This window comes from Ursus arctos, unplaced genomic scaffold (genome assembly GCF_023065955.2).
Source record: "Ursus arctos isolate Adak ecotype North America unplaced genomic scaffold, UrsArc2.0 scaffold_9, whole genome shotgun sequence".
Lineage (NCBI taxonomy): Eukaryota > Metazoa > Chordata > Mammalia > Carnivora > Ursidae > Ursus > Ursus arctos.
The window spans coordinates 12,766,737-12,789,092 of NW_026623111.1; the positions used below are offsets into that span (position 1 = coordinate 12,766,737).

General features: G+C 43.8%; 1 long non-coding RNA gene across 1 annotated transcript in view; it reads right to left on the reverse strand.

The window, feature by feature from the left end:
• The window catches only part of LOC130543252 (uncharacterized), a 28,272-nt gene extending 20,595 nt beyond the window's left edge, over window positions 1-7,677 (reverse strand). The window contains exon 1 of the long non-coding RNA XR_008958462.1: window positions 7,106-7,677. This is a non-coding gene — a long non-coding RNA (uncharacterized LOC130543252). The remainder of the gene's footprint in view (window positions 1-7,105) is intronic.
• Window positions 7,678-22,356: the final 14,679 nt, after the last annotated feature.

Below are 22,356 nucleotides of genomic sequence, written 5' to 3' on the forward strand. Positions count from 1 at the left end.
TTTGAGTCCTGATTAGCCAGTTCTGCCTTTTTGATGTTGGGCTGCTTAGGTAGCCACTCACAGGTTCGATTTCTTCATCTGTAATGACCCATTGCTGCTGGTTGTCACAAGAAGACCTGTTCTCACCAGCAACTGGTAGATAGGGACAGTGCAGTTAGAGCTTAGGGTCTTAGGGCTCTGCCCGTCTGTGAACTAGATTCCCCAGGCAAATAAATCCTCTGTCCTCTCCCTAGCCTCCAATGTGTCCTCCAACTAGAATCCGAGGACTCTTGAATCTCCCTCCCTCCAATATCTCCACCATCTCTCCCAGCAATCCTCTCACTCCGAGTTCATGGCAACGGCCTTCTGCTTTGCCCTTCTCCCTTCCCTCCACCAATTTATTCTCCACTCTGATTCCAGATGGATTTCTTTTAAAGTGCAAATCTATTCATATCACTTGCCTACTTAAAATTCTCCTGTCGTTTCCTCTTGCCCTCAGAAGCAGTTCAAACTCCTTGGAGAGAATTACACGGCCAGGGTGCCCTCACCCCATCATTTCCTGCTCTCTAGCCAGAGTGAAAGTCTCTTGGTTCCATTAAGGGGCCACACTCACTCCTGCCTCCGGTTCTTGTGATGCTTTTCTCTGTTCCTGGAATGTTCTTTTCCCCTGCCCATCCTCCACCCCACTCATTCACTCACTCCTCTGGTTAACTCTTTCAGGCCATTTAAATCTTAGTCTGGGGGTGCCTGGGTGGCGCAGTCGTTAAGCATCTGCCTTTGGCTTAGGGCGTGATCCCGGCGTTATGGGATCGAGCCCCACATCAGTTTCCTCCGCTATGAGACTGCTTCCTCCTCTCCCACTCCCCCTGTTTGTGTTCCCTCTCTCACTGGCTGTCTCTATCTCTGTCAAATAAATTTTAAAAAAATCTTTAAAAAAAAAATCTTAGCCTGAACTCCACTTTGAAGATAAGCCTGTTCTCACCTCACATGCCAACCAAGGTCACCCTATTACATATCTCAAAGCCCCTCGTAAAATTCAGGCCACTTTGAATGACTCATTCAGGGGCTCTCTTCACCTCCAGACTGAACCCCCGTGGAAGAGGGGACCATATCTGACTTGCATCCTGCTGCATCCCTGCACAATGGGGAATCAGAGGCAAGGCAGAAATCCCATTTATTCAGCCACATACTCATTCATTCATTCTTCAATTCTTTCCATTGTGGTAGAGTGGGCATTTCTCTCCTCTTTCCATCACCTTCTCTCTGCTACTGTCTATAAGAAAGGACTGTGCCCTGTAACACAGAGAGAAGAAAGGCTCACAGACTTTTTGAGAGTATCAGCCAGCAGGAGTTGACCCTCACAATGTAAGAGGTTAAATGTCTTTGAGGCCCTGAAGTCAGACCTTGGTGAGGGCCTCTCTGTCTTTTCCCTTCCTCTAAAAGCAGCATGTGAAACCCTCACTCTGCCACATGCCCCTTCCCAGCAGTGCAACCATGTGGAGCAGGGAATGGCACAAATTTAAGGCAAGATACTAGGAGAAGGCAGAAGCTTTAAGAATGGGGCAAAAGGATGAAGATGGCCAAGGGCTCATGTAGGACCAAAGAGGGGAAAAGGAAGAAGTTCTGGGTGGGCCCTAAGAGACCCCAGCTAAATCACCCGGCTAGAAGTGGACCAGAGAAACCACCAGAACCTCTACCACCCTGTGGATCCTGGATAGTTTGGAACATATGTATTGCTTAGGCCTGCGATAGAAGACAGATTAAATGTTTGCCAAAATTCCCTGTATGTGCTTGTAAATGGCCGATCACGTTGTGTGTAGTCTTCCTTGGCAAACACTAGTGGCCATCTACCACAATCCATGTATTCCTTCTTTAGTAGGAATAGAATTTAAGTTGGGGTAATGTAGACTATGCGTACACTTCCCAGGCTCCTGTACAGCTAGCTGTGCATGCTCAGTGTACAACCAGGTTTAGACCAATGGGATGTAAATGGTAATGACATGTGGAACTTCTGCACCATCACCAAGCCACTGGCTCTGAAAAGCTTCTATTTCCTTCCCCATGAACAGCATCATAGAGGGACCATGCAAATGAGTACAAAGTTATAAGGAATGCACAGCAAGAACATGAAAGAAAGGAACATGGGTCCATGAATGGCCCCATGAAGCAGAGCAGCTCACCAGCCTCAATTGCTCGCCTCAACGATGTTTTGTGAGAGTACAATAAACTCATCTTCCTTAAGTCATGGTATTTACAGTGTCTTGGTTACAGCAGGTTAGCCATCATCCTAATTAACACAGTTTGGGTTTGTTGGTTTGGCTTTTTCCCATGTTAAATATGTAGAGCTGGGTTTTCAATGATTGGAAATGTGAAACACCAAGAAACTTCCTTTGTTTGTTTTTTCTTAATACCATATAGCAATTCTAACACTGCTCCCTTGGGACTCACTTAACCAGGTGAAGCCACACATGTTTAATATCACACACATTGAATTTAAATGCATTTTGAAGCTTCCACAAAAATATATGCAAACCTTATATCTATGTATCTGTTATACCGCAGTTGATATGCAAATGACATTCAAGGTTCAGCCCAATTCTGCCTCCTCCAAGAAGTCTTCCCTGAACTCTCCCTACAGCACTAACAGTCTATCTTTGCTCAACCCTGCCATGCCATCAGTCTTCCTAAGTGTCATCTACTTGCCCAGAGTGGCATCTGTATATGACTTCTCTCCTCTGTCAGGTCGTAAACTACTGCATCTTTACTTTGCCTCTTTACTCATTGACTTATTGCGGACCTATTATGTGCCAGGTACCGTGCTAGGTGCTAAGGTCAGAACAATAAGTGACACACATGCCTATCCTCAGAGTCTGGTGGAGGGAGAAAGACACAGTTCAGAAACGACAATATAGAGGAAAGTGCTACTACAGTGACATGAACAAAGTAGTTTGAGGACAGAGAAGACAAGGAACAACTAAGCCCTAGGGAGATTCGGAAGTCTTCATGGAAAAGGGGGTTATGTAAATAGTTATATCCCATCCGCACATCCCTCACATTTTTTTGTATATCAACCAGTAAAAATCATAAAATAACATCAACACATTACTTTTATGTATATTATTCCATTTGATCCACACAGCTCTGAAAGATGGGTGTTAACACTGTTCTATTCTTATAGATGGAAAAATTGAGCCTCATAAAGGTTGGCCCTCTCAGGGTCACTAAGTGAGTGAATGGATTTAAGTGAAAGTCTTCGGATCAAAAGTATATATGAGTTTTCCACCCCTACCCCTCTTGCCTAGCTCTTGGGAATTGGCCATTCATTTCAATGGTTTCTCTGGCTTTGATTTGTCATCTCCCTGAAATGCTGCCTTCCACCTCTATCTCTAAGTTCCATACAGTATGGTTTCAGAAGAGAGATGCCTTATATCCCCCCAGTGATGGACCTAAGTACCCCACAATATCAGAGCCCTGGAGCCTAGTTATCTGAGAGAAGGAATCAGACAATGTATTTTAAAAACTAGTGACTCCACCAATTAAATTGTTATGGATTTAAATTTCCCACTACAATTGTCCCAAAGTCTATCCTATTAGAACAATGAAAACATTATTAAAAGTGGTGTTAAATATGCAAGAACCAACAATACATATAAACCAAGAATGGATTGATCCAAAGAAGGCCAAATACATTCCAAGGACAGCATATTTACCTAGTTTCAAAAAGCGAAGAGTCATCTATCATTCAGAACAAATAAGCAAGGATATAATCCTTAACCCTGTTAACAGGGCAGAGGGAGGGGGAGGGAAGCTCAAGCTAAGATGACATGGGATAGTTCACTAGTTTAAAAAAAACGGTTGAAGCATGTTGCAAAATTGAGATTAACCATTTAATTACAAATATGTTAAAAATAAAAATTTGTGCATAAAAATAAATATTTCTCAGAGTTTACCAAAGTATTGACAGTGACTATAATTTGATAATGGTCATTGTTCTCTATTCCCTGAAGCTTTAATGTGCACGTACTATTTTTACCAAGAGAGAGAGGGTGGGGGAGACCAAAAAAGAGAGGGAGGTATTTAAGTATCCTAAGCAACATTAAAGAGGAAAGGATAGAACAAGAAACATATAAGCCATATAAAGACCAGAAGAATGTGCTCAGAAAACAAGTCCTTACTCTCTCTGCTGAGATTAAGGCTGTCTGGTGAATCCTATGGAGCCCCTCTCAGAATAATGTTCTTCCATATATAGAAGAGATGCATAAGCTTATAAAAGAAGCACATTATATTGAAATACAGTTAACCAAACATTAAAAAACACAAATTTGAGATTAAGTAATACATGTGCTTCTTTACTGGTGTCTGGGATAATAAATGGTGGGCTGAATAAGAAGTAAGTGATAGTAAATAAGTATAATGAATAATAATCATAAATAAGTATAAATGATATTTCAGGATACCCACCACGATTGTAACAGAATATGAAAGTATTTCTAAAGACGATGTCACTGGTGTTGCTGATAGTACTGTGCTGTGTTATTCACATCCATCACTAAAAGACATCCTAAAAATCAGTTAGCAATAAACGAAAATAATGGTGCAGTCCTTTTCCATCCATGCTCATGAACTAAGGTTGGAACCTCTGTTTCAGAAATGCTATAGAAAGACCATATTTCAGGATAATGCCATTTTAGCTAGACAGGAGAACTAACATTCGTTAAGTGCCTACTATGTACCATAGACTATAATATAAAACATGTTCATTATAAACCCACTTTTTCCTTTACCCTCCCCAGAGGACATTGAGAGTGATAATAGGATAAGGCTGGGAAAAGAGTCTCCTCTGTTGAATTGGGGCAATATTTAATAACATTAAATAACAGCCAAACAGCCATCCTCTGTCAAGGTTAAATTTGACTAAGCGACTCACTCCTAAATGGCTATGGTTGACCACCATAAGAATCCAAAGTTGCGAAGAAGAATTCCAAGTGCCCCCACCGAACCCACGGTGGGAAGGACAGCAAGGCTGCTGTAGAGAATGGGGAGGGAGGGAGGGAGGGAGGTAGCTGGTGCCCTTAAATTCTGAGAAGTCGGTGGGGAACCCCTGACCTCTCACTGTTACATTCTCCTGGAGATGCTCTGGGTGGAAAAGAAAGATCCCAAATTCACCAGATGTTACTGAGCATTGACCTTCCACCCAGCAATGATCCACCAAGGAGTATGGGATTTCGTCTCTGTCCCCAGGGAGCTCTACTGTGCTGCAGAAAGTCATACATACAACAGGCTTTACAACGAACTTGGGCTGAGGCTCTGTGGGTAGATTCTGGATTCTGTTCTTTGGGCCTCTTCCCTAGGGCATTTTAAGATATTTACTGTATGGTGACTAACATAATATAATAAAAATCATTTAAAAATAAAAAAAATAAAAAATAGTAAAAAAAATATATTTAAATAAGAGACCATCTTGTGAAATGTCTTCAATCTAAAAGCAAATGTTTAAATTGGAGATCAGAGAAAACGAGAGGCCCAAGAAACTTAATCAAACATGCAAATTCAATTTAAATATAGTAAAGAAAGCGACTTGGTTATGGAGGGTCATGCGGACAAATGGAGTCCAGTTGTCTAGCTAATTGCTTTATTTACTTACTTATTTATACGGCCATCTTGATGCAAGACAGGCCTTACCTAAGAATCTGTGTATCTGTAGGTGAATCTAGCCCAGGAAATGGCAAAGAGTAGGGAGCTCAATAAATATTTGCTGAATCCAAATTGATTTTCCTAAGAGCCAACGCCTCTCCTCCTTACCCAGCTGTAATGTATCCTGCAAGTTTTTTAAGCTCCCTGCACAGGCAGGCTTAGCCTGAGGCTACAGAGAGAACAAGGTCAAGGTTAATTAGGAACAGCCAAAATTCCCATAATGACAGGATTCAGGACTTCTAAGGACAAGTCCTCAGAGTTCATGTACTCCAAAGCTCCTATTTCAAGGAAGAGGGAACAGGAGCCTTGGGGGACACCCAAGGACTTGTCCATTGGCTTGGAGTGGGGGTGGGGGATTTAATCAGTGAAGACGTCCAGATTTCCCTGGATGTTTGAGTTCCATTTTATTTTTTTTATTATTATTTCTACTTTTTTACAGATTTATTTATTTATTTGAGAAAGAATGTGTGCACACAGAGGGAGAGGGAGAAGCAGGCTCCCTGCTGATCAGGGAGCCCAACGTGGAGCTGGATCTCAGGACCCTGGGATCATGACCTGAGCCGAAGGCAGACACTTAACCAACTGAGCCACGCAGGCACCCTTGAGTTCCATTTTAAAGTGTGGAATAGTAACCAGAATTTTTGGATAAGAGCAAATCAGGAAACTGCCCTGCAACAGCAGCTACTTCGGGTCCACCGTGAGCTCTTCCTCCCAGTTCTGCACGCCCTTCTCCCACTGGTTTGGCCGCAAAAGAGCACACAGGCAGTGACAGTAATAATCACTTGGGCAATTGGCAGTAAGTTTCCCCCTAGAAGGGGCTGGGACACGAGCTGCAGATCCTGTCCAGCCAAGATTCCTAGTAGATCAATAGCATTGTTAGTAGGAGTCCCCTGAAGGAAGCTGCCCACCGCAATGCTGGCATTTCATGTCCCAGATGGTCCCCTGCACTTCTACAGAAGTTAGATCCGGAGGCCGAAAGGCCAGGGTAAGAGAGAGGCCCGCCCCGCCCCGCCCGGGCAGGAGGGAGGGTGAGACGAAGGCGCCAGCTCTGTCTGTGGGAGTGGCTAGCAGCCTCCAGGCCATGCACAGCCTCTCAGGGCTGTAAGCCACAGAAGAGTCAGACCCTGCCTCCAACAGGACCTCTGCAGACCTCAGCTCTGACCCTACAACAATAGCTACCACGTACAGCAGTCCCCCCTTATCCGAAGGGCATGTGTTCTAGGATCCGAGGGATGCCTGAAATCCTGGATAGTATCAGCCCCTACATATACGATGTTTTTTCCTCTGCATACACACCTATGGTAATGTTTAATTTATAATAAGGAACAGTAAGAGATTAATAATAACTAATAATAAAATAGAACAATGATAACAATATACTGTAATAAAACTTATATGAATGTGGTCTCTGTCTCAAAATACCATATTGTACCTTAGTCAGCCTTCTCCTTCTCCTTCTCCTTCTTCTTCTTCTTGTGATGACATGAGATGACAAAATTCCCACGTGAGGAGATGAAGCGAGGTGAATGACGTAGGCACCATGATGTGGCGTTAGGCAAGTTCCCAGGCCTGGCTCCAGTGAGTGGGAATGTGGGCAGGACCCAGCAGTCGGGTTTTAACCAGCGTGGGCTAGACGCTGCCCTAGCCGGTGGAGACACCCATTAGGACACTGCTACACTGGCCCCAGAGAATGCTGAAGGGACCCGAAAGTGGGCGCTGGTGCTCCCTGTGACAGAAGGCTGTGAGCAGCATTAAGAGGCCAGAGGAGTAAGTCATGGTGACACAGGGAGCGAGCGCACAGGAGGCACAAGGAAACTCCCAGGCTCCTCAGCTGGTGGGAATGAAGTGCTGCTAGCTGAGAGAGAAAACACGGGAGGGGAAGTTCGGGAGGAGAAGCAGGCTTGTGGGCGGGGCCTCCTCATTCCTTCCTTCCTTCCCTCCCCCCAGCTCCCCAGGCCCTTGTGCAGTTTCACCCCTGGGCAGTTCAACGTGACCGTGGGGAGCCCAAAGATAGGGCCAAGAGTCCAGGTCTGTAGTCATCCCAGGAGGGTGGCAGTCAGTGGACCCCAGGAGACAGATCAACATTTGGGAATCACCAGGAGTGTGATGGTTATAAGACCAAGCTCTGGGGCCGCCTGCCTGGACTCCCGGTTTCCATGCCGTGTTTCCCAGCCCTGTGACTGCGGGAAGACTGCATGGCCTCCATTGCCTCATCTGTAAAATGGGGGTGGCAAGAACACATGTTTTAGGATTGCTGTGAGGACAAAAGGAGTAAGTAAAGGCAAAGCTTTTAGAACAGTTCCCACGTGGTGGTATTAGCATCAATTATTAGCTGCTATTAACATCATTATTATCACTTTTATTAACTCCAAATGCGGAGAGATTTGAAGGGATTGGTCAGGTCCTCTGAGATGGGAGGATTAATGGACTCCTTCACTCATTCTACTTCTGCAGTGTGAACTCCGGCCCTGACTTCTGGGGCTCTGCGCTGCCCTCGTCCTTCCAGCCTACACCTCTTCCTTCCCTGCCCCCCATCACCCACCCATCACCATCTTCTCAGCTGCACCCAGCGGCAACCACATAAGAGGTCAGGACATACTCGGTGGGTGGCTGGGCTTGAAGACAAATCTCTGGGAGGAGAAAAAAGATCTTTAATCCATATACTTGTGGATCACCTGCTAGGCGTGAGAGCCTGGGAGGCACAGTCTCTGGCCTCCAGGAGCCTACTGGCTGGAGGTGAAAGGCGGTGGCCTACATGCACCCTATTAGCACGGAGTGAGAAGAGCCAGGAGTGGGGTATAGAGAACAACAAGAGGCTCAAAGGAGAAAGCTTTATCTCTGACTAGAACCCTCCCCCTCAACCCACTTAACAATTTGTGTTCTCACTCTGGAATTATCAAAGCATAAGAAATCTGCTATTGGAAAAGGAACTGCCAAGATAGCACAGACTCCTTTTTTAAAAAATGTCCCATCTTTTCTAATCTGGGTTTCTGAAGCAGGGCCCCTGGCAGGAGGGGAAAAAAGCACAATCCCAGCACTGACAGGCCGTTCTCCTAGAGCATGACGGGAAACGGAAAATAGCCCACAAACAAAGCAACATGGGGCAGAACCATAGCGGATGCCTCCAACGGCTTGGACTGATTGCACTCCTGGTTTCAACCGTGATCAGTTGGATAGATGGATGGACGAAAATGGAATCCCAGAATGGGTTCGGGGAACTAAATAGAAAGAGAAAAACCCAGAGGCACAGACAGAACTCCCCCAGCGACACAGAGGTTGTGGGGAGAGGAGGAGAAACAGCGAGAGGAAGAGAAAAAAGACCCCAAATGGGAAAACTGCCAAGGAGGAAGGGCCTAGGAGAGTGACGAATGATGGAGAGAGCTCATAACTTCCTTTTCAGCTGGTCTGAGGGAGAGAGAAATTGGATCACGAAAATTGGTAGGAGAAGCTAGGAGAAGGGCGGGGAGAAGACAGTGTGTCTGATGACCCAGCCTTAGGCTTGGAATTAGATGATGATTCTCCCCAACAGGGCGCTGAGGTGAGTGACCCTCTGATTAGGAAAGGGTGTGTTCTATCGTCCCTGCAGGGCAAAGGCTTTATTTTTTTTTTTTTTTCCTTTTTCCAACCCAGAAAAAGGATCCCCTCTCCCCACAGGACCCATTTGCTGAGACCTACCTGGGCAAATCAGAGTCTTCAATAGCATCTCATACCAGCACAGGCTCTTTGGGGGAGGAGAAATAATGAAACACCTTATTGTTGAAACAAATATCAAAGTGCAAAAGGACTGCCAGCCAGAAAAATGGAGGGAAGTCGCTTCCTTCTGCAACCAATCCACACTCAAAGTCTTTTCCAAATTGGGTGCTTTTTTGACGTTGGGTTTTTGTAGGGTTGTTTTTTTGTTGTTTGTTTTTTAGTGTGTGTTTTTTGTTTGTTTGTTTGTTTTTGTCTTTTTTGTTTCTGTTTAGAGTTTAATGTATAAGTTGGTTGTTGCATTTTAGGAGAAACATATGCTTCTATCATTAATATAGAGTGGCTAGTGATTATGTCCCCAGGACATCCAAAGGGACTCCCCTTCCTCATTCCATTCATCTTAAAAGATAAAGCTTATTTTTTTTTATTTAGAAAGTAATAAATACACACTGTAGGGGAAAAAAAAGAAAAAAAGGAACTAACCCTAGTCCCACAACTTACAGAAAAGTACTTAGATCTTATTATAATTCTTCCCAGTCCTTTTGTCCCTGTATACATACTCTTCCATTTTTAAATATCTTTCCTGAAAAATTACTCATAGTACAGCTACTTGGAATTCTTTTTAAAAGGATATAGTGGATGTATTCTTGGTTGCCCAATGTCTGTGTTGCCTTCCTTTGGTAAGTGTGCCCATACCATTTTTGGGGTATTATTTTTCCATTGACTATACCTGATGGGAATGTCACTTGGAATGTCTGCAATCCCCCAACCATGAGGGGGGGAATCTGACCCAAGTTAGGCCGAGCAGATGCTGCCTTGCTGAAATTTGAACCTTGAATAAAGTGACCAAAGGAATGCAAATGCAAATGGTTGAAACACATGCATCCCAGGGCAATTTCCAAATAAGACTGTTTTGTTATTCTTGCCATTTCTACACCCAACCCCCTCCAAAAATTCCTTCATTCCTGATCCTGCTTCTCCAAACTGCTAGTCAATTCTATAAATCCCCCATGCCCTTACAGCAAATCTCCTTGCTGCTTCAGGCAAGAAGAGTCCACTTCTGTTGTCTGCGACCAGAGTCCTCTATGAAAATGTGCCCAAAAGGAGCACAGGAACCAGGATACAACAAGGAAAAATCTGCCAACTGCTTTGCTACCACTTAACAAGCATTGTCATCCTCCCGGGATAGCACATTGCTGCTACCCAGGTTCCTTTGATTTAGTCACAGAACCAATCTCTTACGCCAGGATGCTGGTAGAGTAGACTGGTTGCCCTAAAGCCCTTGATTTTTCACACCTATGTGTAAACATGCTCCCAGCAATGTGACACTTTAGCACGTCCTTAGGACGAGGAGTTTATTTCCCCAGGCTTGAATCTAGGCTGGCCTTGAGATTTACTTTGGCCAACGAAATGCAGCAGAAATGCAGATGTGCCCATTCTGGGCCCCAAGGCCTTGGGTGCTTTTACTCACTGTCTTAAATCTCAGCCTGCTCTCCAGGAACAAGGCTAGGTTCTTGTCTTCTCTGCTCTAGAGAACTACAGGAACCAGACAAGCCATATCCTGATGCCATGCTAGACCAAACAAGCCCTGGCTAAGCTTCCTGTGACTGCAGACCCAAGAAGTGAGTCCAGCCAAGATCAACCAAGCCCAAGCCCCTCCCATAGCCACTGGCCTACCCAGGTGACCTGCAGACTTGTGAGCAAAGTAAACGCAATATAACTATGTTTTAAAAGAGAAAATAGAGAGATAGCAAGAGTTGCTGTATTATATGAACAAAATAATAAGGGAATATGCTATGAAAAATATCATTTCATTATTTGTAGAACAAAATACCCTCCATTGAAACTCTCCCAGAAATGCCATTAAAAAAAAAAAAAAAGGATCATCCTAACTAATATCTCAATTGATTTAACAGTGTTGATAAGAACATGAGTCCAGAGAGACTGATTTAAATCCTCATTCTGGGGGCACCTGGGTGGCTCAGTCACTTAAGCGTCCAACTCTTGGTTTTGGCTCAGGTCATGATCTCAGGGTCGTGAGACAAAGCCCCACATCAGGCTCATACTCAGCATGGAGTCGGCTTCAGATTCTCTCCCTCTCCCTCCCCACTCTGCCTCTGCCCTTCCCCCTGCTCTCTCTCTCTCTCTCAAATAAATATATAAAAATACTTTTTAAAAATAAAATTAAATAAATAAACCCTCGTTCTGCCACATACTAGCCAGGTGACACGGAGCAAGTGTGCACAGCTTCCTCTACTAGAAAAAGTGAAAATAATAGGACCAGCCTCGAGGGTTGGACCACATGTAAAGGGTTTGAACAGAAATCACTTAGTATAACGTTAGCCATTATAAATATTATTCTTCTGTGACAGTTTGCTGTTCAGAGTCAGGAAGCTTGAAAAAAATCAGTCTTTTATTTCTTTCACTCAGTTTGATTATCTTTGCATTCTAGTGGGAATAGTAGATTTTACTTAATGTATTACTGATACAGTTGGGCTTGACTCTACATATTCTACTTACTTCTTTTCTATTTCTTTTGAATTCTTGCCTCCTTTTTTGATATATTAATAAGTACTCAATTTCCTTCTTTATTAAATATGTTTATATATATACAATTTATAATATATCCTTTAAGTATATATAATTTGCATACTTAATTTATAATATATATCTTATGCATATAATTTATAATATATATAGCACCATTCTTTCAGTGGTTACTCTAAAAGCTATTTAAAGTCTAACTAAATGAACATTTCACCAGTGCACAATGCCAGGACGTAGACCCCTTTGACTTTGATTTCTGTCCCCCGCCCCCCCCCCCCACCTTACGTTCAGTTGCTCTGGGTAATGTTATCCTCCTCCAGTGGGGATTCATGTTGGCTTCTGTCAGGAACCTAGGCTGAAAATCCAACCAGAGATTCTCAGAGATTCAGCAGGGTTTCAGTCTTGAGGGCTGGTTTATCTCCAGTTCTTCACTCCTAGTAAGGGCTCCTTACTGGGACTTCCCAACCTCAACATTATTGCCATTTTAGACCAGATCATTCTTTGTTGTGGGAGCTGTTGTGCATTCTACCCTGTAGAAGCTAATAGCATTCTCACAGTTGTGACAACCTGAAATGTCTCCAGACATCATCTAGTGTCCCCTGAAGGAGCATAAGTGCCCCCATTGAGAACCATTGTCCTAGGATGTAGCCCTACAGGATCCCCACCAAGAGCCCCCAGCCTCTGAGACTGTCAAAGCCCACTCGCTTCTCTGCTCCTTTGTTGTCCCTTCAGGAGGAGGGAGGAAGCTGCTCTCAACAGGGAGCTCACCTCTCCTGGCCCTCCTCTCACAGCGCTTGGACCTACAGGTTCTCCCTTGCTGTGAGCTTCTCCAGGATCTTCTTACAGGTATTTGTTTGCTTTTCTAGTACTCAGCCCAAACATCAGACCGAAATGACCTAGTTCATCATTGTAGAATTGAAGAATTACAATCAATTGGAAGCAAAATCTTAAATAATTTCAGTCGACTATAGATACACAGAACTGAATGTTTTCTGCGAAGTTCTTTAGTACAGGGTACAAAGAAGGAACATAATACTAATGATAATAGACCTGTTCTTAGAGGAGTTTGGGGCTGGATAATTCTTTGCTGTGGGGCATAGTCCTGTGCATTATGGGATGGTCAGCAGCACCCCCGGCCTCTGGTACAAACAATAGCAGTACCTGTCCTTAGAAGAGTTTACTCTCTGATTAGTATAACAGCACATGCACATTTCAAAAGCTAAAATAAAAAGATTTCAGTTGAGCTACAAAGTACATACACACCTCCTTCCCCAAAAAAGCATGTAGTAGAAACCTGGGGAAGGAGATGTTTATTACAAACTCGATTCAATCCCCTCCTTTTTACCAGCCATGCGACCTTAGCCAAGTCAAAGTTCAGGGTCTTCTACAGAATGAGGCTGTGGGATTAGATGATCCATCACCACAGTCACTTCCAGCCCTGACAGATGAGAAGTCTATTAGATATCAGGTTTGTGACCATTCAGAACACCAAATACAGCCAAAGGGATGTAGCATTTTTATGAGAAATCAGTCATATCTGACTGATCAATTCCCATTTCAAATGAGGTTCCTAATTGAGAAAGTAGAGGAAACTCATCAGACCTGGACTTTCTGGTTTTCAGATACATCTGAAAAGATACATCAAATTGTCCTTCTGGAGAAATGTGGCCTGGTGAAGGCACAGCTTGGACAGTTTGTAACTAAGTGATTGCCAAGACCCGAAGAGTTCTGATTGGCATGTGGCTGGAGGTCTCCAAAAGCAGTTTCTGATGTTGTAACCCCAGGCAACAGCAGCCTCTTCAGGCCCGTTGCTGCTCTATATCAAGGATTTGGAGGACAATCAAGAAAGCATTTCGCCAAGTGTACGGGTGTTTCAAAGACGGAATTCACGGATAAGGTGAACTCAAAATCAGGTTCTTCTTACTCCTTCGACGGCTACCTTCCTCTTACAGATGAAGCATCTCTGCAGTTTTCTTCTTCCTTCTTGTCTGCCTCTGAGTCAGTTCACCCTAACGCCTGCGTCATTGCCCACACCACCTGGACCCTCTGACCTACAGATCTCCACTCTGCATTTACTCCTCAGTGTCCCTAACACAAGACAATTGTGTGGAGCAGATTTTTACTGAAGTTTTGGGAGTAGTAGAGGGTATTTGGAGCATAGAGCAGAAAACAACTTCAAATTAAAAATCAGGTACCAAACCCTGGAAATATATTTTCCTTTCCAGGCCACAGAGAATGCCTTCTGGCTTTGTGGCTCCTCCCTGTGCTTCAGCAGCCTACAGAGTCACTCAGTTTCCTCCACTGCCCCTATGTGAGGTTCCTGGGCCTCTGACAACTTCTTGTCTTGTCTGCAATTAGATATTCAAAATTCTGCTTTATTTTACCATACAAGTGTATTCTGGTGTCTACTGATCTCATCCTTACCCATCCAATCCATGCCTGGGGTGGGCAGGAAGTGGTAGGAGGGGCTTGCCTTCTTCAACTGAAGGGCCTACTAAGGCATTTTCCTTTTTACCCAAGAGATAAATTTTGCCTTTAACATATGGTAGAATTTAGAAGTTCTTCTCTGACACCGGGATTCTATGATTCCATGGTTTTACTTGATTTTTCTTCAAAGGACTAAATGCTTAGGGAACAATGAACACTAGCCACCCCCACAGTCAAGGACGGGAGGGTTAAGGTTCATAGGTTGTGTGGATCAGAGGTTCCTAGAATACAATGACAGCTGTCACGCATTTGCAAATCTCCTTTCTTTGTGCATTTGTACAAACCCGAATGTACGCTCATCCCCATTCAATAAACAGAAGCTTAAAATCCAGTAGAAGCATGAAGCAGTGACAGAGGATGAAAGGGAGTAAAAATGATTTGGAGGAAAAAAAAATACAAGCACTGATCTACAGCCCAAGGAAATGAAATGTCCACGCCAGAAAAAGGAGTGGACTAAATGAGATTCAGGATTTGTGTCCCAAAATACCACGCTCTCCTTTCCCTCCCTGTTTGGTGCTGGTGGGGAGCGGCGGGCTGCCAGCAGATATTTGCATGCTCTAAGTGTTCCGTTAGGAAAGTGGGAGATATCAAGACAGATGGCTCTAGTAAGTGTGGGCGAGTCTGACGTCAAGTTTATGAGCCAAATGGCGTTTTCCGAGTTCCCCCTCTCCAAATCCCATCCATAACAGACCCACTAACTCAAGCCATGCCCCGCCTTTGAAGCCTCCTCTGTGCCCCTCACCAGAGTCAGCTTTCTTTCCTCTAATAATAATAAATGACTCTTGGAGGTTAAGCACGGGCTGCTGGGTAAGGCACTGTGACTTCAAAAATTTAGCTCTATGAAGGCCACCAAGGGGCCTCTCTGTAGCTCACTGGCCCAGAGTTCCTCCACTTACTCAATGGGCACTTATCAATACCTACTATGTGCCAGGCACTGTGTTTGTACTAGGGAAACCAGCATCGTTCTAGAGAAGAAAGATAATAAATACATAAATAACATTGAGGAGTCTGGCTCCTGGTTTAAAAAGTAAGTGTGATTTTTGAGGACCAACCACAGGTAATTCCAAAGGCCCTGGCAGACCTCACAGAGGAAAGCTGACTTCCCCACACCTGCCTGGGGGCAGCCAGCACAGTGCAGCCTCTGAAGGGAGATGCAGTCAAGGACTCCAGCCCCTCTGGCCACACTCTTTGTATACTTGCTTTCCTAGCCAAGGGCTTTCATTCCTAGGTCTCTTTATGCAAGGTCTTCAGGAACCTCTGCCAGGAGTGGGGTAGGGGAGAAAAGCTTGAAGACCAGTTTTTCCACTCTGACTGAGTACCCAGTAGTTTACCACTCCTCAACCTCCCACTCCCCCTCCCCCCTCCCCCTCACTCTTCTCCCTCCCCCTCCTCTTCTCCCTCCACCAGCATCCATAAAACTGCAGGAACCTTTTGTTAAGGGCTCTCTCAAGGACAGACAACCCCCACCCCAGTGCCGATCCACATGACCCTCCACCAGGAGGCCATTCCATAGGGGCAAATGGGATAAGGGGAGGCAGCACTGGTTCTGGCTTAGCGTCTTGCAGACGCCATCGCTAAGGCTTCCCTGTTGCTTTCATTTTGGTTCCTTGATGCTTTAATCAGCTACTCCTATACCTGGCAGCTCAGCACTCTCTCCTTAAGCTGGGCTCCTGACAAAAATAAATAAATAAAATAATTACATAGAACATAGTAAAATATCAGGTGGAATTTAGGGTGTTTTCTCAAAGCTCCAAACTGAGAACAATAGGTGATAAAGAAAGCCCACTCCACTCTCCCAGCAAATTCTAATGAAGGTATAAAGGTATAGACCCGCCATTTGGGATTGTCTAAGAGGCAGCTAAAACCAGTCTTTGGTCCTGTGACCCACAGTCCACCTGTTTTCTCCAAACTGCCTATATGAGGGAAACCTAAAGATTAAGGAGTAGAGCTGCAGGTAGGCGGTAAGGGGGTTCCCTGGTCCCCAGTGTTGCCATGGCACCAGAGCAGAGCACGATGACAGAGTTTTACAGGCGCTCTTAAGTATCCCAGTGCACAGAAACCAGAGAAAAAGTGTCAGAGGAGAAGCTGGCTGCCTTGAGAATGGACTGGACTTCTGGAATGCCATAGGCCTAATGCTTCCGGTGGGCAGAGTGGGCCAAGTGGTCTTGAGAGGACTGTCCAGTGGAGTGCCGCCAACCTAGCAGACAGAGGTGGTGTGAGGTAAAGCACTGAGAAGAAACCAAAGGGCCAGGGATTTCCAGAAGGGGAACCAGAGAGCACCCCCCCCCCCAACAGGGTGAGAATGGCAAGAAGGAGACAACCGGTGGGGGTCTGTCCCAAGAAAGAAACAGCAGGTGCTTATCTACCTTGACAGAAGACACTTGACCATCATTGAAGAACTGCCAATAGCACCAGCTACCTATAAAGGTTTTCTTGTGCCTCTCATTCCACTCTCAGTCTGACTGAAAAGCCGGTGAGGAGTAGGTAGAAGAAGGGAAAAAATGGAAGATCAGACCACAAACCACTATTTCTTGTGGCCTCTGTGCACTGGGATACTGGTCAACAGGACCTTAAGTCAATCTTGAGCCTAAAAGCATGGAAAACATCTTAAACTGGAAAAGACACTGAAGTTTTGACGTCATATTGGACTGGACTATTTCATACCCCAAAACTAGATGATCTTAATACGTAAAATTTACCATAAAAGCCATGGGATTTGCTTGTAATATCACCCTTGGCAAATCCTTCCCAAGCAGGTTTGAAGCTGTGGTAGGTGAAATATAAAGTTATTTCTTCATCTTATCTTACCAAATATAGCGTGTTCCAAAGCCAGTTAGAGAAGCAAAAAAAAGAAACTGAGAGAGACAAACAGGGATGAAATCTGCTTTAGAAATTGCCACCTGGGAAGGCTGAGAAGGCAATGGGTGGCAAGAGTAGACATCTCTGTGAAGAGGGGGAGAGATCATCCCAGGCCAAGGGAAGGTGATGTGCAAAAGGCAAAAGAAAGCACGCTGTGGAACTAAGAGATCAGGAGCAGGGTGGAGCCTAGAGCTGATGTTGGAGTCATTCTACGTGAGATGACATGGTCCACCTGTAGAGTTTGTCTCAACTCCCAAAGCATATTCCAAGGTACATGTTAAGATCACGTTTGGTGCTATTTGAAGAATAGATCGAGAGCAGAAGTGAAAGCACAGGCCTGTTAGAAAGACGTAATGTACTTCTTAGAAAAGGCCCAATAAATTCTCAGTGGTTGATTTTCTCAAGTTCACAGACTCTGGAAAATCAGAAAAGACTGGTATCCATGGGTACTTCATGTGTGACCAAAGCAAGCTATTGGAATTTAACAGCAAAAACAAGAACAGAACAAAGAAGACAACATTCTCATAAAGAACTGGCATGCACGGTGAGGGCTATGTAACATGTTCCATCCGTACACATCCACATAGTTCCTCCCTTACCCACCAGGAATCTCAGAGCTTAATTTCATGTTCCAGTAACAATAATTCTCTTACCTCTTCTCCCTTTCTATACATACAGTTTCTGATCCCTTCTTTGAGTGTGCAAATGCACTCTCTTCTCTCTTCCAATCTCTTCTTTCAGTGTGAGAATGCACTTTTTGGTTCTTCATGAACCATCTCAAATTTAATTTAAGGATTTTTTGCACAACCTGTCAGAAAGAAAAGAATGAGATTTTTTCTTTTAACAGTTTAGAAAACAGGCCAAAAAAATATACTGCCAATTATCAAAAAGTGTTTTGATTCTTTTTTCTCACCAATAGTTACGCTGCGCAATCCACCTCGGGCCTGACCCTTTAGGACAGCCAACCTACACAGAGCGAGTGCCAGGCCATGAGGATAAGCAGCAACCAGCTGCCTCCTGGTTGAGGCCATTTCTCTGGAAGCCCCATCCACTCTCACACATTCCCCCCTAACTGAAATAGCAACTATGCATCGAGTGCTTGTTCTCCACCAGGCACCCTGCTAAGCACTTTACATCTATCGTAATAATCCATCATCCAGCAAAAACTCCTTAAGATAAGAACTATTACTATATATCCTTATTTTATAGCTAAAGAAACTGAAGCATGGAAACATTCAGTAACATATCCAAGGTCAACCAAATGTCAGCGGTGTCATCAATGTTTCCACTCTAAATCAATCAGCCTCTGGTGCTAAATTTTTAGGTTTGAGACCCTCACCTTGACTCCCTCTACACCCTCACCCCCTGCCCACCAGATGGAATGTTTGTCTTTGTCCTCTCTAGTTCATGGGCCTTGTCTGTCCGCCTCAAGCATTAGCGTGGCCCTTTGCCTCACACCCACCATTGTCTCCCATGGGAGATCTCAAGCCTGACTCAAGCCCTAAAGCACCACTGTTTCCAAGTAGGAGCTAATGGGATCATGACAGATGGTGGTGTGCTGGTGTGCTAGATCAGCTTACAAATGTTTATGGGAACAGGTCGTGTGCTGTACTTCTCTATTATGCATTTAATGACATCGTGTTGCTAGCTGGAAATAGCCACAATGGGAGTATTTACACCACAGAAATTGGCAAACACCACAAATCAGGGCTTTGCTGAAGGGACAGCCACATTTACCAGTACCCCACTTGGGATAGACAATAGGGATAATAACAAAACCATCTCTTAGTCTTTTCTTCATAGCCCTTAAAATACAAATCATTCTTAATTTCCAGGACCCCACCAAAAGAAGTTCAGCTGAAATTATACATGTAGAAGCCAGTTCTCCTTGCCCAGAATGCAAATGTCCTTCCTCAACCTGCGCTGCTTTCCTTGCTACATGAAGAGAAACAGGCTAGGAAACTTTTTCATGCTTTCCTACATTCTGTCGAGCTTGCAGTCTTGCTTAAAGGAGGGAGCCAATCTCAGGTGCCGAACATCAAATTGCTTATTGGAACAGCTGCTGCTTTCAGCTGAGTAAGCAGGACGTTCGAGGGTAGTGCTTTCTGGCTCTGATGCCTCAGCCAGTTAAAAATTAGTGTTAGGGATAGAAAATAAGAAACAAAAGAACCATCCAGTGGTTTGACAGGACCCATAGCCAGAAGCTTTCTTTACACTTTTAAACACAGTTTAGGGTGAAGGAAAGGATGTGAACACTGACTTAAGAAAGACCTGCATCTGAGCCTTGTCTCCTCCACTTGCTACATGTTCTGGCGAGACAAACAGGGTAGAAGAGAAGGAAAAGGTGTAATAAATATAAGGGAGCAATCTCAGGTCCAAAGACTCCACCAAGACAAGAACTAAGTAATGATTTTAGTACAACACTCACTCACATGTATATTCAATATTCACTGGGCACCTACTATGTGTTGTGGGATATACTAGATATAGTTGTGACCAATAGAGACACAGCGCCTGCCTTCATGGAGCTTGCAATCGAGTGGCGAATAAAAACATTAAACATGTAGTACAAAAAGGTGTGATGTTTCTTTGTTATGATAAAGAAAGTAAATGAGCCATGGGAACGTAACAGGGAGGAATTGCAGCTAACCTACCCCAGGGACCAGAAAATAAAGTCCTGCTCATAGAGTGAAAAACCAAACTAGCAAGAACCCAGAACAGATAGGTTGACAGCATGACTGGAACTCATCATTCTTGCAAGGGTCTTGTGAGTGCACTGGAGCGGGCCAGACACTATGGGTTTGGAAGTCAGAGATCTGGGTTCAAATCTGATTCTATTACTGACAACACGAGCAAGTTACTTAACCTCAGTGAGCTCGGTACCTCCATCGCGTATAGGGACAGTAATGCTTACCTTCCAGGCTTACTATTTGAATTAAATTAGTGTGGGGAATAGGACTCAGCATGGTGCATGGCCTATGGCAGGTGTTCAAGAAATGATAGCTATATATAAAGATTAATCAATGAGAATTGTATTTTAAAAAATAAGGATCTCTTAAACGGCACACACAGGCCACTTGGTGAGTAAGTGCCAAAATATCTATCAGCAAAAGGATTTAATGAGGCTTAGCAGTCCTGTCCTGTGCGGTAACTTGAGAGTGTGCACAGCAAGAGGCTTCAAAAGTGCTTGCATTAAACACACCCAGAGTAGTCAGCATCTGTTTTCAGCAGCAGCGGGAACATGTACTATCCTTTCCAACCTACCTTGTCTTGTTTTACCCAAAATGTAGTTTCCACCTGCAGTGACTCTATTCCTGGATTTTCCCAGGTGAGTTTCCATTTCACTCTTTCCAATAAATAGCAATCGGATAAATGGGATTTCATTTGTTTACCTTTGCAAACCTTTCTTTTAAGCAAATTCATGAATCAGGAAAAAAAAATCCATTGTTTAATGATGTGTGCCAACTTGATATTAGGGGAAAATATGGCCATTATAGAGACTTCAGTAAACCTGAAAATTTGAGTTACAACAGATCAAATTGATTGCTACCAATAGCTTCCTCAAAATACACTGCCTTGTTTTTCATTTCTCAGGTGATGTATGTACATTTTTAAAGCCTGCAATACTTTTATTTGCTGTATATGTGGTGGGGACGATAGGCTGCAATGTGTTGTCTCCTTTGAACCTTTGCTCACCTTTAACATAAATTATCAAAGAAGGCAACAAAATGCAAGTTGATTGGTCTCCCCACTTTAATTTAGTAAGACAGGTCATAATGGCTTTGTTCCTTGGCCACACATGCCGGGGAGCTGTTTTCACATATTAATGTGACATGACTTAGAGGGTCATAATAACTATGACAAGATAAAGGGAATTAGTTAAAACTTAATTAAAACCACGTGGATAACAAGTAGAACACTGTGTGTTTAGTGACATGAATTCTTTGTTCCTGGGTTGGCAAAAAAAGGAAGAAGATGCTTTGCAGCAGGCACAAGGGCTCCCAGTCAATAAAGAGCGCTTCACTCTGGTCTGAAATGATCAGATCAAAATCAGAATCAAAAGGAAATGAAATTGGTAATTCTGATACCTGTCATCACCCTTCCGGCCACCCAGGACAGAGTAAGAGGACAAGAGTGGAATTCCCATCAACTCAGAGATTGGAAGCACTAAGTCAGTGGTTACGACACGTAAAGGTGCTTATTAAAAAGTTGATTCTGGGATCTAATCCCAAGCATTCTGATTTGATGAGTCTGGCGTGGCAAACCTGAAATGTTCATTTTTAGCTAGCATATTTTTGTGTTAAAGTCATTTCTAATAAAAACATATTTGGTTACAATAGACAATGTGGCAAGATACTTTGAGATTACGTAAATACTTGCCCTTCGTTAAACTTTTACCTCATGGTTTTATAGCCTCCATGTGGGTGAGCCTTGCCTAAAACCATGATCATTATCATGGTTGCAAATGGTGGTTTTCTAACTTCTGCATTTTTATCAGTTGGCGTTTATTATTTCTTTCTTCTATATCTACAAGTTGGGATATATTATTTCTTCCTTGTTCCTTTCTACATTTATTCATTGGGATTTGACTATAAGGAAGAGTTTTCCCATTAATTCTCGATACTGACTTTGTTCAGGAGGTGACTAATTCATTACAGTCATTGACTTTTAATATTTTGTCCCACATTTGATGGAGGTAGCCCTCCAAGCTGGCTCCTGAAACCCTTTAAGCATGTCCTTACTTTCTGGGCAACAAGATATTCCAGGCACATCTGGACCTTCCCTGTCCAGCCTTAGAATCAGACATTTCTCTAAAGAGCCTTCATTCCTCTTAGTGAGGGACGGTACCTGGAAATAAACTGCCGCATTAAGAAAGACCCAGCATCACTGCTGTGGCATTCCTGCCAAAAATGCATATTCTAAATCGAATCATGAGGAAACGTCAGACAAACTAAAATTGATGGGAGTTCCACCAAACAAGAGGCCTGTGCTCTTCAAAAATGTCAGTGCCCAGAAAAGCAGAAAAAGGCTGAAGAAATATAGCACCTGAAAGCAGACTAAAGAGACACGGAAACCTAATGTGATGCACGAACTGTGCAG